Source organism: Bidens hawaiensis, unplaced genomic scaffold (genome assembly GCF_021521415.1).
Source record: "Bidens hawaiensis isolate Kalapana, Puna unplaced genomic scaffold, B.hawaiensis_p1.1 tig00001440_1, whole genome shotgun sequence".
Lineage (NCBI taxonomy): Eukaryota > Viridiplantae > Streptophyta > Magnoliopsida > Asterales > Asteraceae > Bidens > Bidens hawaiensis.
The window spans coordinates 1,726,129-1,742,594 of record NW_027491081.1 but is presented as its reverse complement, the minus strand read 5'-3'; positions in this window follow the sequence as shown (position 1 = coordinate 1,742,594).

The following is a 16,466-nucleotide window of genomic DNA, read 5'->3' as shown; positions in this document are numbered from 1 at the left end:
TCAATGTTGCTGATCTCTCACCTTTTGTTCCTGAAGACGATGACCCGTTTGATTCGAGGACGAGTCCTTTTGAAGAGGGAGAGAATGATGCGGATGAGCTGGCCCAAGCCTTTGATCATGGACCTGATCCATGAAACAGGTTGCAGGCCCAAGAGCAGCCCCAGTGGGAGTAATTTTGGAGTTAATTTATTTGCTTACGTATTTTATTTACTTATTTTTGGTTTGGGATTGTTTCCTTGTGTGTGGCTATCTTTTAGCTTTGAAACTCTTTATATTTGGTCTTTTATTTTGTGATGAACGGTGATTGAATTTTATAAAGTTTATGCACATTGTGCTTTGATCCTGCTTGTTCTCTCTTGATACAACTTGATTTGCTAAGAATTTGCATTATTTTTATAAGTTAAAAGGTTATGTGCATAATACTGAATTGTGAACTTTCAAAAGCATCCACAACCACTCCCCTTTTGTGGGAAGCAAGTAGTTTTTGACATGGCTTCTTGGTCTTTTAGCCGTACTAATAACAAAGCGTGATGGGTCGTTCTCCAATTATGGAGTCTTGGCCCATGTCGACCTTTGGAAACTTCAAACTTCCATCGTAATAATTGAACAGCAATCTAATTTATTTAGGGTGGAGGGTGTGATCACCTAAAATCATGGGATATATAAGTTTAAGCTTCTAAACTCCACGTAGGTATCACATCATCTATTTTATCACATTCCACTCCACCCATCCTAAGAAAATTGTTTAACCACCTTGGGTCAAGTTATTTTATATAGGGGAACAAAAATGAGAAGGATTTCTAGCCACACAAAAAAACCACTAAAATATTTAAAAATAAATAAATAAATAAATCATAACAAAAAATTTAATACAAAAACTAAAAATGTAAAAACACAAAAATGTTTCCACCGTCTTTCTCGTTCTCATAAAAAACACAATGGTAAGTGAAAAATGTCTTCGTGTCTTTTTGTATCATTGTGTTTTGTGTTTATATTCGTCATTGATTGTGTTTTTTTCTTTAACATTGTGTCTTTTTTCTTTATATTGTGTTATATTTTGTTCGCATTGTGTTATATTTTGCGATCTATTGTGTCGTATTTTAGTTATAATTTTCTATTTTGTTCATTTTCGTCATTGTGTCTTTGATATCACCATTGTGTCTTTTCGTTAATTTTTTTTATTTTGTTGTATTTATTGTTTGAACGGGAATGATGGCGGAAACATTTTAGTTTTTTTAATTCTTTTCGTTTTTTATTTGTTGAGTCAAGAATTTGACATGAAATGTCTTAAGGATGATTAAAGGAGATTGAAATATTCTCAACACTCCTTTGAAATGGCTAAGTATGGAAACCGAGCACACTTGAACATCCGAGCAGGGTTTTACTTGTCCTAGCAAGGTATTTTTCCTATCGTGCAAGGTTATCTTCTTGAAGTCTTCTTAAGTGTTAATCCATGTAGGGTTCACTTCATCTAGCAATGGTGTTCTTCAAGCCGAGCATTGTTTGCTAACTAGCAAACTCTTGGCTAAACCAAGCTTTTGAAGCCAAGTATTTGGAAGATCTAGCAAGGGTTGATTAATAAATAGTAGTCCGAGCATTATTGTTGAAAGTGATCAAGAAATATTCTAAGTACTTTCTCTAGCAAGGTTCAACCCCGAAAAAGCTACAGTGCCACCAGCACAGTTCAAAAAGTGTTACCAGCAAACTAGTGTTTGCTTAATAAGTTATCTTTTAACAAATGGTTGAAGGGATTCATGAAGAACAATTTGCTCGTAGGACCATATCGAGCAAAGTTTGCTATGGTCAAGAAGATTGAAGTCTGCTAGGTGAGTATTTTCTTAGGAAAATACTCTAAGTAAAGTCTACCCGGGGAACTGTTCACCAGCACACTTCAAGGTTACCAGGTCTACTCGTAAAAGACAAAAGGCACAAAGCCTACTCGGAGAAGACAACTGACATAAAGTCTACCCGAAAGACCTATTTTTACACTTAGGATATTTTTGAATATGTAATTTGATTATGTACCAATCATTAGGGTTTCTAGAAGGAATGACAGCTGTCAGGTGGTGGCAGGCCTATAAATAGAATAATTTAGGGCACTCCTCAAAAGACACGGGACGACAGACAAGTTACTCTTTTCAGACCTAAGAGAATATTTTCTGATATTGAGTGTGTTGGCTGTCATAAGATTAGTACGGACAATACATTCCTTACAAGAAACCCTAATCGATTAACATTTGTATGAATCTTTTCTATATATGGAAATATTTTTAGTTATTGTTGGTGTTTGTTACATTTATTGATTCTTAAGAAACAACTCTGTTTGTTTTTGATTCCGCCGTTAACAAACATTGTTCTTACCCAAAATAGCAACCGTCATTAACCCTCTTGTCGACACATTTATTGTGTGGGTTATGACTTTATTGTGAGTGTGAGCGATCAATCCGGGACAGACAAGTGGTACCAAAGCTTGTTCGTTGCTGTTCGGGTGAAGAAATTGTTGCTATTTGTAGATTTCGAAGAAGAAAGATGACGTAAGCAGAACACTGTTTCATTGAAGTATGACGTCAGGTGCTCTGTTCTTCATTTCCTTCTAGATCTACAAATTTTCGGTGTCTTATTTTACTTATTTCAATTAAAGTTTGCATCTTTATTACTTAATCTTGCTCCAATCGAACCAGATACATCAAATCTGAAGATTCGATTATCAGATCTGATTATTTTCAAAACTCGATTTTTACTCTGTTTTAGTTATTCTCCGTTTCTGTTTTTTAAAATACCAAAATGTCTGGTTTTGAAGAGCAAGAGGTTTCCATTAACAAATTCCTAGACTGTACGGACAGGAAAATTTCACCAAGTGGAAGGTATTGTTTAAGGCTGCTGTATGCTATAACGATGTTGACATGTGGAACTCAATCAAGAATGGTCCACAAGCAGCTGATGGTGCAAACCCTAACACTGCCATGCGTGATAGGATGAGGAAGGTGGATGACATGGCCTTAGTTATGATCAAGCTGGGGCTGTATTGGGAAATCTTAAACAAGGTTGCACATCACACAACAACTAAGTCTATGTATGATGCAATCTTGAGATGTTTGAAGGTAACACTGAGCTGAAAAATATCAAGAAACAAAGACTAAAGCAACAGGTTGTGAGATTCAAGTACAAGGATGGAGAAAGATTGAAATCAATTCTTGAGAGATTTCTAGCAATTGTAAATTACCTGAGAACAACTGATTATGTGATGACAGTCTTTGATCTGACCACAAAGTTACTGAATTCAATGCCAAAGGAGTGGTATACGGCCAGCAAATTCATCCTTCAAAAACCAAATTTTGAACAACTCAAGTTGGATGATGTAATTTGCTTTCTACAAGCTGCTGAGATAGAGATGATTGAGAACGAAATGATCAAGGAAGAGAAGTCATGTTTCCAGGTGTCCAATGCCCTTATTGCACCTATGGGAAACTTGTCCACCAAGAACCAACAACAGATTCCCATAATAGAGGAACCAAATGAACATGGTGTTGATACACCTAAAGCATTTGTTGGTGGTAGTACAAGTAACCAAGGAAACCAGTCAAGGTTTAATCTTCAACTCATAAATGACAATGACTATGTCTCTATGGCAAGTGGACATTTGCCTTATTCTGGTGGAAACAGTGGTCATGGGAGTGAAACTCAAGCATTTCTCTCTATGTTCACAGAGTCATACAATGCATTTGTAGCCAAAAATATGATCCACACAAGTGTTATTCAAGATGATTTGGAACAAATAGATGCTGATGATCTTGAAGATATGTACTTGAAGTGGCGGGTTGCAATGCTTGCACTTAGAAGCAAATGGCTGTTCAACAGGACTGGAAGGTCTCTAGTATCTGGTCCAAATGAGAGGATAGGCTTTGATAAGTTCAAGGCAATCTGTTACAATTGCCAACAACCTGGACACTTTGCTAGAGAATGCACCCAGCCTAGAAATTTTCAGGTAAATCAGTTCCAGAACCAACAAACAAGGAATCAGCTGCAATACTAACAGAACCAGCCAAGAAACAACAACCTTAACAACAATCCCAACTTCAACAACTATCAACAGCTCTGTTTTGGATAAAAATAAGCTAAGGATAATGTATCCAAATCTGTAAAAGTGAGGTCTAGTGCTATGCTAATAACAATGATTGTATTAACGAAAATGGAATGAACACCGAGATTTGTTGCGAGGAAAAACCCTTTGATCTTGTTCAGATCAAAAGAAAAAGCCCTGGGTGATGTTAAATCGTTGATCACCAATTTATTAATAACGAAAAAAGGGTTACAATGGTTTGGAGATAATGATCGATGTTACAAAGTAGGCTAGTGAGTAGAGAGAGTTATTGATTATGCTCTAGTGTGTGTGTGAGTACAAGTGATTTTCTAATCGATCATATCTCGATGTTTATAAAGAAAATACATATAACAAAAAGTCCTAAATATCCTCCACTATTCCACTACTCTTCCAACGTTCATTGACCAAGCGACGCATCAGGTATCCATCTCTCCTTCTTGATTTTCTTTGTCTTTATAATAATGTCTACTGTTTCGTCTTCTTCTTCCCCTTCACACCGTTCTGATCAAACATCCGACGAGTCTGAGATGCAACCACAAAACCTAATAGCAAACCCTTCTATTGAAATCTTCAAGTTAACAGACCCCGAAATAGACGAGCTTCGTGCACTGTTTCCATCGGGAACGGAGTTCCGTCCATACGATGCCGGAATCCGATGCGACGCTTATTCTTAGATCTGGGTTTGTATGCCGGCTTGTCCTTTCTTGATCGGTTATCGCTATCCATTCCCTGCCTTTACCCAAAGCTTCTTTGAATCCACGGGCATATCCTACATTCAGGCTATGCCTATGGTGTGGCGAGTTCTCAGCACTATAGAAAGATCATCGAGGAACAAAAGATCGACTTCGGTCTTCCAGAGCTTTCACATCTGTACACACTTACTACCGACGGTCCGGCCCGATTCATCTTAAAGTCCAAACCCCGACAACCCCATCCGATTTTGAAAGTCCTTTAAACAATTCCTTCTAGAGGAATCAGTTTTTCTTCGTAAAACATGACTCCATACCCGGAAGGAATGACCTTCCTTCAAAATGGGTCCGAAAGGGTAGGATATTAGGTCTTTAATAGCGGTAGGATCCTTGATTGTTAGCTTTAACCTTGATTCTTCTTTTTATTTGTAGTTGACAACTTTGCTTCTTTGGGTAAGATACCTGGTACAGAAGAGAAAACAAAACAGTTCCTTGCACTAGATACCGAGGTTAGAACCTTTCAAGCCCATTTTATCGAAGCTTTATGTGAAATCTCCTCGGGGTTCCAGTATGTCAAGTAAGTTTGTTACGATAATCTTAAAGTAAATAAAATTGGATAGAATACTTATCTGTTAGCTTATCTTTGTAGGTGCTAAGAAATCTCATAAATCTGCTAGCAAGTTTTCCTTAGAAGACATCGATTGTATGGTCACCTCTCCAGACATCAAGAAAAAAGCTTTAAAGGCAGCAACCAGTTCCGAGCCCAAGACTGCAACGACTAGAGCTAAGTCCGCTACTTCTAAAAGAAAGAGGTCCTCCGATCCCGAAACCCATTATGACACAGTCCTCTCTGTAAGTATACTGCATTCTGATATTTTGAATTTAAGGATCCAATATCCTTCTAATCCTGATTACATGGTTGGTTATAGGCTATGAATGCCTTCAAAGAGCATTATGAAAAGATTATCAGCCAGATGAGTGAGAAGCTGTCTAGGTTAGGGAAACCCGTGGTTGCCAAAGATAAAGCTATGATTCAACTTTCCAAGGACAAAAAGCAGTTGGAGGATCAACTATCCTTAGCAGAAACCCAACACCAAGAGGAAGTGAAACAAGCTACAGACGAGGCTAAGATGTGGGCCGCTAGGTCGGTGTTTCAAGCGCGAATTAAGATGGCAAAGGAGGCCGGTGATCCTGCTTTTGATAAGACGACCTGCGATGGGAAAAAGTGGAAGACTGCCGTGGTGGCTCTTGGTGGCGAGGATGATGAGGAGATGGCTGAGGAAAACGAGGCTGGAACCAGTGGTGTCAAGGAGGTGGCTGAAGCCGGTGAAGGAGAAGGTGCTGCATAGGGTGAAGATGCAGCTTAAGTGGGCAATGAAGGATATAAAAGGCAAGGCCCGAGCACACTTTTTTGTTTATGTTGATGTATTTTAATGTAGGTTCCCAGCCGGATCTACACAGGAGTATCTCGTAACACGAGGGTGCGGAATCCCCTACGTATACGATACGAGTGCTAAGACGATGAACAACGTAAATCACATGCAACACACAAGTATATAAGAGCATACTAGTTATATTGCCAAGGGAAATAATCAAAAGCCAAACATGTGACACCGAGAATCACACAAAAGCTATCCGTCTAAAAGGTTATTACAAAGGAGCCGAAGTTAGGGTTTATATAACACGACAACTTCGCCTAACATACTAGGCGAAGTTGTCCTAACTTCGCTCAACCCAAGTTCGCTAAAACACAAAGCGAACATAAAAGAACAAGTTCAACAAAATATGAACAATGTAAATGATTACAGACACAAATAAACACGAGATACTGAATTACTGGCATTATGCACCAACATTTAAGGATAATTTGGATTGTAATAAAACAATAGTAAGTAGGGTTTAAGGATCATTGATCCTCAAGACAATTTTCAGGGGTACCGAAGGTGGATGGATCCTCTGTTTGTGGGGATGAAGCCTTTGGTGCCTCTGACGTTTATTTTCAAGCACTTAAGAATAATTAGTAACACCTGTTTAACCCGGGTGGATGGTCCATCTTTTGTATGGTGAAATCCGGGTTAAAGATTTTGGTAAGTCCAGGTGACTTATGCTTAATAATATAAAACTTTTAACTATCTGCTTGTTATTTGTTATTTTGAAAGTTTGTTTGATATAGCTTTAGCTTCATTGAAAGTTTTGAGAAATAATCTTGAGTAAAACATTTTAGGATAAAATATCCTTATGATAAATATTTAGGATAGAATATTCTCAAAGAACAAACTGTAGGATAGAGTATACTTAAAAATTGATAAAAGTTTTTATAACAGAATATCCTTAAAAGGATAACCCTTTAAACTAAAACGTTTAAAATTATTGCAGCTAAGACAATGTAAATTCATTAATAGAAACCATACCAGAAGGTCTAGGTAGACCTAAGTTATCATAAGTATAGAACCTTCAATGATCCTTGAAGAAGTAACCTTAGGATTTTGAATCCATAGGACTTTGTCTTCGTGATGAACTTAGAAAATCTGTTGCATACAAATCATAACGTTAACTGGGATCAAACCCATTAAGCTGGGGACAAGCCCAAATAATAAACTGGGGACAAGCCCGTGTACTGGGGACAAGCCCGTGAAACTAGGGACAAGCCTGTGTACTGGGGACAAGCCCGTGAACTGGGGACAAGCCCAAAACTGGGGACAAGCCCAAAAACTGGGGACAAGCCCATTAACTGGGAACAAGCCCAAACTGGGGACTGGCCCAAGATACGGATGTCAACGGGGGACTCGCCCAAACCGATATTTAGCCCAAACGTGAGATAACGTGAAAACATTATAAACCGTCGGTATGGTACGTCTACCATAAATCGTAGAATCCTCCATATAGCCGAAGACAATGAAATTATCAGCCACTAAGCGTGTACTGGTCCCGCTGCCCCGAACTACATGTTGGATAACGTGCGCTACAGGAGAGATTGTAGAAACTCTAATTCATAAAAAGGTGAAAACCTTTAAACCTTAGGGGATATGACCATCGGGGATCATATCCAATCGTGGGCTAGGCCAAGGGAAATAGTAAAGTACCTTGAATGTAAAGGAGAGGTGGCCAACCTCTTGATCATTATATATCTTATTAATATCCTGCATTGTTACTTAAAACTTGGAAGAAACAAATCGTTAAGAATATATTATCCTTAAATTAAAAATTAAGAAATTTAAAATAACACGATTGATTTTACCAATTTTGGGGATCCTTGATCCTATAAGGATAATAGATCCTCACAGGATACTAGATTCTGATCAGAACAAGTATTTCTTGAGGTGGATAGCATTCCATGCTCTTGGTAACCTGTTGCCTTCCATAGTGAGCAAATGATATGCCCCATTTCCTGCCTCCGACTCGATCAGATAAGGACCTTCCCATTTGGGTGCTAACTTCCCATCAGCCAGATTGGTCGTATTTTGGAAGGCTTTCCTCAAAAGTAAATCTCCTTCTTGAAATCTTATGATCCTGATATTCTTGTTGTATGCCCCAGCTACCCTTTGTTGATATGCTGCCATTCTGATTTTGGCTAGGTCTCTAAGTTCTTCAACAGTATCCAAGTCTTCAAGAAGGATTTCTTCATTGGCCTCAGGATCACGGATGCTTGTTCTAGCTGTAGGAACCACCATTTCTGTAGGAATTACCGCCTCTAAGCCAAACACCAATAAGAACGGTGTTTGGCTTGTTGCACTCTTGGGTGTTGTCCTGTCGGCCCAAAGAACATAAGGTAGCTCCTCGGCCCACTTTCCCTTCTTGGATCCTAACTTCTTCTTTAGATTGTTGATGATCATTTTGTTACTAGACTCTACTTGACCATTAGCTTGAGGATGCACTGGAGTAGAGGTAATCATCTTGATGCCCCGGTTGTCACAAAAGTTAGTGGTTCTTTTCCCGATAAACTGGGAACCATTGTCACAAATAATTTCTGAAGGGATACCAAATATAGTAATAATATTTCTTTTAATGAAAGATATCACCTCTTTTTCACGTACTAGAACAAAAGCTTCTTCTTCTATCCAATTTGAAAAGTAATCCGTCATTGCAAGTATGAATACTTTTCCTCCTGGTGCCTTAGGTAGTTTGCCTACAATATTCATACTCCATTTCATGAAAGGCCATGAAGAGGATATAGGATGCATAGGTTCTGCTGGCTGGTGAAGGATGTTTGTATGTCTTTGAGAAGCATCACATCCCTTCGAATATTCCATTGCATCTCTCTTCATTGTTGGCCAGAAGTATCCTGTTCTTAGAATCCTAGAAAACAGGGCTCTACCTCTAGTGTGATTACCACAATCACCTTCGTGAAAAATTTTAAGCACCTCTTGGATTTCAGTATCCTCGATGCACCTCAAGTATGGACCTGTAAGAGATTTCCTGTATATCATATCATCTAATAAAATGTATTGATACCTTGAGTTTGAAGGATTTGGGATTCTTAGTGTTTGGAATCTCTCCAGTTTGAATGCACTTCTTGATTTGTAGGATCCATGATTCTTGATTATTCGAGGATAATGGATCCCAAAGTGCAATTTCTTTGTCATTCATTATCTCCCCAACTTCTTGTTCTCCTATTGCTGGTGAGAGAACATGAATGATTGGAATCTTCGCGTCTTCTAGAATTTTCAAAGATGAGGCCAAATTTTCCAGAGCATCTGCCCCAGCATTTTCTTCCCTTGGTACCTGTACAATACTAAACAGTTCGAAGGGTTTTGCTAATTCCTTCACAACATCTAGATATTTGATTAGTTTTTCTCCTTTAACAGCATATGAGCCATTAATGTGGTTAGCAATCAATAATGAATCTATATATACTTGAAGACACCTGATCCTCATGCACTTAGCTAATTGCAAACCTGCGATCAAAGCCTCATATTCTGCCTCATTGTTCGTTGCTTGAAACTCACAGGCTCTAGACTGGGGTAATATGTCCCCGTATGGCGATTTCAGTATCCCCAATCCTGTTCCTGTTACGTTGTAAGCGCCATCTGTGAAGAGTATCCAAGGATCCTTAGTCTCTTCTAGTTGTTGCACCACCAAGTCAGCTTCTTTCTGCATGTCGCTACTGTAATCAGCCACAAAGTCTGCGAGTCCTTGTGACTTGATGGCTGTTCTTGGCTCGTACTGAATATCATATGCACTCAGTTTCATAGCCCACTTGGCCATTCTACCTGACAACTCTGGCTTTCTAAGGACAGTCTCAACAGGATAATTAGTTCTCAAATAATAGTATGAGTTTCAAAGTAATGTCTCAATTTAGTAGAAGCCATAATAAGTGCAAGAATTAACTTTTCTAAATGAGAATACCTGGCTTCTGCATCTAGAAGAATTTTACTTACATAATAAACGGGATGTTGTTCACCTTCATGATCCTTCACAAGGATAGAACTTACAGCATTTCCTGAAACAACTAGGTACAGATATAAGGATTCTCCATCCACAGGCTTCATTAGAGCTGCAGCTGAGGATAAGTAATCCTTCAAGGCTTTGAGCGCAGCCTCATGCTTTTCCGTCCACTCAAACTTCTTATTCTTTCTAAGAATGTCGTAGAAATCTTTGCATTTCTCGGAGGATCTTGAGATGAATCTGTTGAGAGCGGCTATTCTTCCCGTGAGCCTTTGGACATCTTTAGCATTTGCAAGCGACTTCAGGTTGATAATTGCTTCAATCTATGCAGGGCTTGCTTCTATCCCTCTTTTGGTCACCATATATCCTAGAAACTTTCCAGCCTTAACACCAAAATGGCATTTTGACGAATTCAGTTTCATGTTATATTGGTCGAGGATATTGAATGCTTCTTCAAGGTTTTTAAGGTGATCCTCAGCTTTCCTTGACTTTACCACCATGTCGTCTACGTATACTTCCATAGTCTTGCCCAACTGATCCCTGAACATCATGTTGACTAGTCTTTGGTATGTTGCCCCCCTGAATTTCTTAGTACAAACGGCATAGCAATATAACAGTATATGTCGGTTGGAGTCATGAATGTTGTATCCTCTTGATCAGATGGTTCCATCTGAATTTGTTGAAATCCAGAGGAAGCATCCATAAAGGTAAGCATTTCATGTCCTACCGTTGCATCCACCATGGAGTCTATATGTGGTAACGGGAAAGGATCCTTGGGGCATGCCTTATTTAAATCTGTAAAATCGACACACACCCTCCACTTTCCATTCTTTTTTGAAACAACAACCACATTAGCCAACCAGCGAGGAAACTTAACCTCTCTGATCATACCGGCCTTAAGATGTTTTTCAACTTCTTCTTGTATGATCTTGTTCCTCTCAGGAGCGAATTTTCTTCTCTTCTGATGGACGGGTTTAATAGATAGATCAATGCCTAATTTATGAGTGATTAAATCCTTTGAAATACCTGTCATGTATGAATGTTTAAAGGCAAAGGTAGATTTTCTTCGTCTTAAAAAGGATACCAAATCCTCCTCGATCTTGCTGGGGATATTGGATCCTAGGAACACCTTTACATCTGGATCCTCGGGGTCCAAGGATATTTCTTTAATATCTTTCTCCCGAGCTTCTAGAACGTCCCTAGGATGTTGCTGTGGTTGCTGTGCTACAGATTACTTATCTGTTGGATTCATTGATGATGAGTAATAGTTCTTGGCCTCCACTTGATCACCGTCTATCCTTACTACTCCCCACGGGGTAGGGAGTTTAATGCATTGTTGGTTTGTAGAAGCCACTGCTTTCATTCCATGTAGCCAAGGCCTGCCTAAAATAACATTGCAATAAGAAAGGTTATCAATAACACAAAATCTTTGATAAGAATTTAACCCTTCGATGTATATCGGGAGGTTGATGTCTCCCAATGTCTTCTTGGGCTCTCCACTAAAACCAACTAGCACCAATGTTCTTGGGATGATCTCTGAATCCGGTATGTTCATCTTCTGAAGGACATCATGTTGGATGATATTGACCGAGCTACCACCGTCTACCAGGATCCTGCGTACATAATGGTTAGAAATAAATAGAGTAACAATCAAACCGTCATGGTAAGGATCCTGAATGCTTGATTTATCTTCTTCATCGAAGAAGATCCTTTTATCATTGGTCAAGGTGGTGGATATAACTGTTCGGTCCCCGCCATCCAATTTGATTTCCTTGGCGAGCTTCTTAGCTGCGGAGAAAGAAGTTCAGCATATGTCTGACCCTCCGGAGATGAAATTGACCATGCACGTGTTTCGATGAGGATCATGGATCCTTGTGTTGCCCTCTTGTTCAAAGAAGATTCTCTTGTCAGTTATTGAAGTAGTGGGGACAAGTGGTCTTCTTTCATCATCCAACTTGGCTTCTTCGGTGGGATTCTTCTTTGCAGAACAAGAAGTTTAAAATATGTCGTAGTCTTTGGAGACGAAGTTGATCATGTGAGCATCTGGTGGTGGTGGTGTACCTTTTTGTGGAAGATCTTCAGGATCCTGAATTTTGGATATCTTCCTTCCCAAGAGCTATTTAAAGTGGCCCTTGCTCAAGAGGTATCCAATTTCTCTTCTTAAGCCAATGCAATCGTTCGTCATATGGCCAAAATCTTCGTGGAAGGCACACCACTTAGACTTGTCTTTGGAGGTGGTTGTCTTCTCGTTCTTTCGGGGACATCTTGCTTTCTCTCCTAGGTCCTTCATGGCACAAATTAAGCCATGGGTATCTACGGAGAAGAAATACTCAGAGATGCATGGATAGTCTTCATCATCGTCTCCTTCTTCGACTCCTCGAGTTTTGATTGTTGAGCTTGGTGTACGACTTTGATTTGTTGTTCCTGTATGAGGATCCTTTATTCTTATCAGGGGATTCTTGTTTTTTCTGAGCCCCCAATCGTTCTTGGATCCTTTTGTCATCTTCCAGCCGTATAAACCTTATTGCTCTATTCCTTAATTCATCTAGATACATGCAAAGAGTCATCACAAGATCATCATAAAAGGGGGGCTCCCTCTGAAGTCCCATCTTGAAGGATTCAACAGCAGTAGCCATCTCAAGATTAGGGATTTCCAGAGCTTCCCTGCCGAACCTCGTAACAAAATCCCTAACGGATTCATCACCAGGTTGGATAACTCGGTATAAATCACTAGTTAACTTCTCAAATTTTCTGCTATAGGAAAATTGACTGCTGAACAAGTTAATTAAATGAGAAAAATAAGTAGCTGAAAATGGAGGAAGACTTAGCAGCCATTTTAACGCTGATCCTGTCAGTGTGGATCCGAAGCCCTTGCACAGGCAGGCTTCCTTGAGTCTCTCAGGAATAGGATTGATCTCCATCCTTTCTCTGTATTGAGCCACATGTTCCTCAGGATCAGTGGTCCTATCAGAAGTCTTCATGTTGGGGGTCTGGAATCGATTCAGGATTTCAGCATTACTGATAGGTGGAGCAAATCTGGATAACTTGTGGCTTCCCTCTGGTATCTTGAGGATTGGACGTATCACCCCGGGAACACTGGATATCATATCCTTGAGCTTTTGTAGTTACTTAGCCATAGCTTGGTCGATACCTGCATCCTGCATGAAACCACGGTTAGCATCTAAGGGTATATGATCATATAAGTTACCTATTTGCTGGGTGAAGGTCGGCATCCCGGATGAGTAGCTGGGATAAGAAGAGTCTGCTACAAGAGTTGGTCCTCCAGAAGCTATGGTCTGCATGGGGATTATATCTCCCTCATGGACTTCGGAGGATCATTGATGTTGAACTCCTAAGGATCCTTGTTTCTGAAAGAAGGATCCTTTAGGTTGGGAATTATAGGATCCTTGGTGATATAACCTAGAGGATCCTAGTGGAAGGATGGATGATCCTTGTTAGAAGTATGGGGATCCTTGAGTTTGCTGACCCAGGGACCCTTTGAAGGTTAGATGATCCTGGCTGAACCAACGAGAATCCTTGAGTCTGTTGACCCATGGATCCCCGTTGAAAGATAGATGATCCTGGCTAGAACAACGAGGATCCTTGAGTCTGTTGACCCATGGAACCCTGTTGAAGGATAGATGATCCTTGTGTGAACTAAGCCATGGATCCTGGACTGGTGAAATCCATCATCCTGGGCATCAGAGGAGTGTGATCCTCCACTGGCCTCTTAGTCTTTTTGAGATCTTCTATCTCATGAAGGATCCTCTGGTTGGTCTTGTTCTGATGCTCCATATATGCTTTAACCTATGAAAACATAGGTGAAACATCATTGTTAGTATTAACCACCGGCGCAGCAGCAACGGTTTTTGAGCTTTGGAAGACTGGTAGTTGCATCTTGCTTCCAGCAGGTGCAGGCCGTTGTGCTCCCGTGATTGGCGGAGGCATCGGTGGCAAAGTCCTTGATAAGAGAGGAACCGATGATGGCATGGTTGACGAAGCAGAGGTTGATTGACATGCCATTGATAGTGATATGGGTATGAAAGGTTGAAAATTGGTAGGAAATAATCTGGATTATAGCACCAATTGCCCCACGGTGGGCGCCAAATTTTTTTGGATAAAAATCAGCTAAGGATAATGTATCCAAATCCGTAAAAGTGAGGTCTAGTTCTATGCTAATAAAAATGATTGTATGAACGAAAATGGAATCAACACCGAGATTTGTTGCGAGGAAAAACCCTTTGATCTTGTTCAGATCAAAAGAAAAAAACCCCGGGTGATGACAACTCGTCGATCACCAATTTATTAATAACGAAAAAAGGGTTACAATGGTTTGGAGATAATGATCGATGTTACAAAGTAGGCTAGTGAGTAGAGAGAGTTATTGATTCTGCTCTAGTGTGTGTGAGAGTACAAGTGATTTTCTAATCGATCATATCTCGATGTTTATAAAGAAAATACATATAACAAAAAGTCCTAACTATCCGCCACTATTCCACTACTCTTCCAACGTTCATTGACCACGTGCTGGTAGCTTCCAGTAGCGAAATTTAAGGTATACCAAGTCACAAAGCCGTTACTTCTGTTGAACAATAACCTACACACGTGAAACAATTGTTAATAATATTAACCTCTGAGGATCCTTGATCTGTGACATGGTTCTGGAGCGCTTCGGGAGGATAACTGATCCAGACATATCTTCAAAGATAATATATCTTCAGTAGAGAAAATATCAGTCCTAACAAGCTCCAAATGAATGACCGACAAGTTGTACCTCAGAATCAAAACTACCAAAGAAATCAATACCCTCAAACTGCTCCATCTAACCTCAACTGAAACAATCAAAATCAACCCATAAATCAAGGTAATGTAGCCGTTCCTGCATAACAAAAATGGATTTTTGATTGGAGTGATCATGTATATGACATCACAAAGGCTAATGTTGCTTTGATGAAAAAGATTTAAAATGAGGCTGAATCTTCTACTTCACAAGAACAGTCCACTCCACTGAATGAAGTATAGTATATGGATAGTGGATGTTCTAGACACATGACTTGTGAAAAAAATGTCACTTGTTAACTATGAAGAGAAGTTTGAAGGTCCAGTGGCATTTGGTAGTGATGAGAATGGAGGTAAAATTGTTGGAAATGGTATCTTGAAAAATGGTAAAGTCTCATTTGACAATGTGTTCTATGTAGAAGGACTACAGTATAACCTTTTGAGCATATCACAGATGTGTGATAAGGGTTATAAAGTTGGTTTTGATGACTCACACTGTTTCATCTCAAGACCTGACTTTGTGATCCCACCTGATATGATCATGATGATGGCCCCAAGGAATGGAAATTTATATGAAATTAACATGAAAGAAACTGTTTCAAGGGGTGGTACATGTTTTGTTTCTAAAGCCACTGAAAATGAGTCAAAATTGTGGCATAGAAAGTTGTGTCTTGTCAATCTCAAGAATATGAACAAACTAGTCAAGGGTGAGCACGTCATTGGCTTACCTTCTAGAGAGTTCAAGTTGGATGAAAAATGTAACTCATGTCAAAAGGGAAAGCATCACAAAGCTTCTCATAAGACTAAACTCATCAACTCATTTGATCAAGTGCTTGAGATGCTTCACATGGATCTCTTTGGTCCTGCGAGTGTACCAAGAATTGGGAAGAAAAGATATTGTCTGGTGATCATTGATGATTTCTCAAGATATACTTGGGTTTATTTCCTAAGTACAAAGGATGAGACTGCTGAACTGGTTATGAAATGTATAAACAAGATTGAGAATCAACTGGATAAAAGGGTTAAAGTGATGAGAAGTGACAATGGTACTGAGTTCAAAAATGGAGTTATTGAAGAATTTTGCAACAACAAAGGAATACTTCAACATTTCTCAGCTCCTAGAACTCCTGAACAGAATGGTGTTGCAGAAAGAAGAAACATGACACTCATTGAAGCTGCAAGAACCATGCTAGCAGATGCTAAACGACCTGTTACTTTTTGGGCAGAAGCCATTAACACAGCTTGCTATGTTCAGAACAGGGTACTTTTTAACAAAAGTCACAACAAGACTCCTTATGATTTCTTCTTTAATAGAAAGCCCTACATCAAGTTTCTCAAGCCTTTTGGATGAAATGTTCACTCTTGAACACCAAGGATTATTTAATCAAGTTTTAAGCTAAACCTTGGATTGCTTCTTTGTTGGCTACTCTACACACTCAAAGGCCCACATGGTATATGTGAAAGATCATTTGAGTGTGATTGAATCACCTGATGTAGTCTTTAATGAAAAT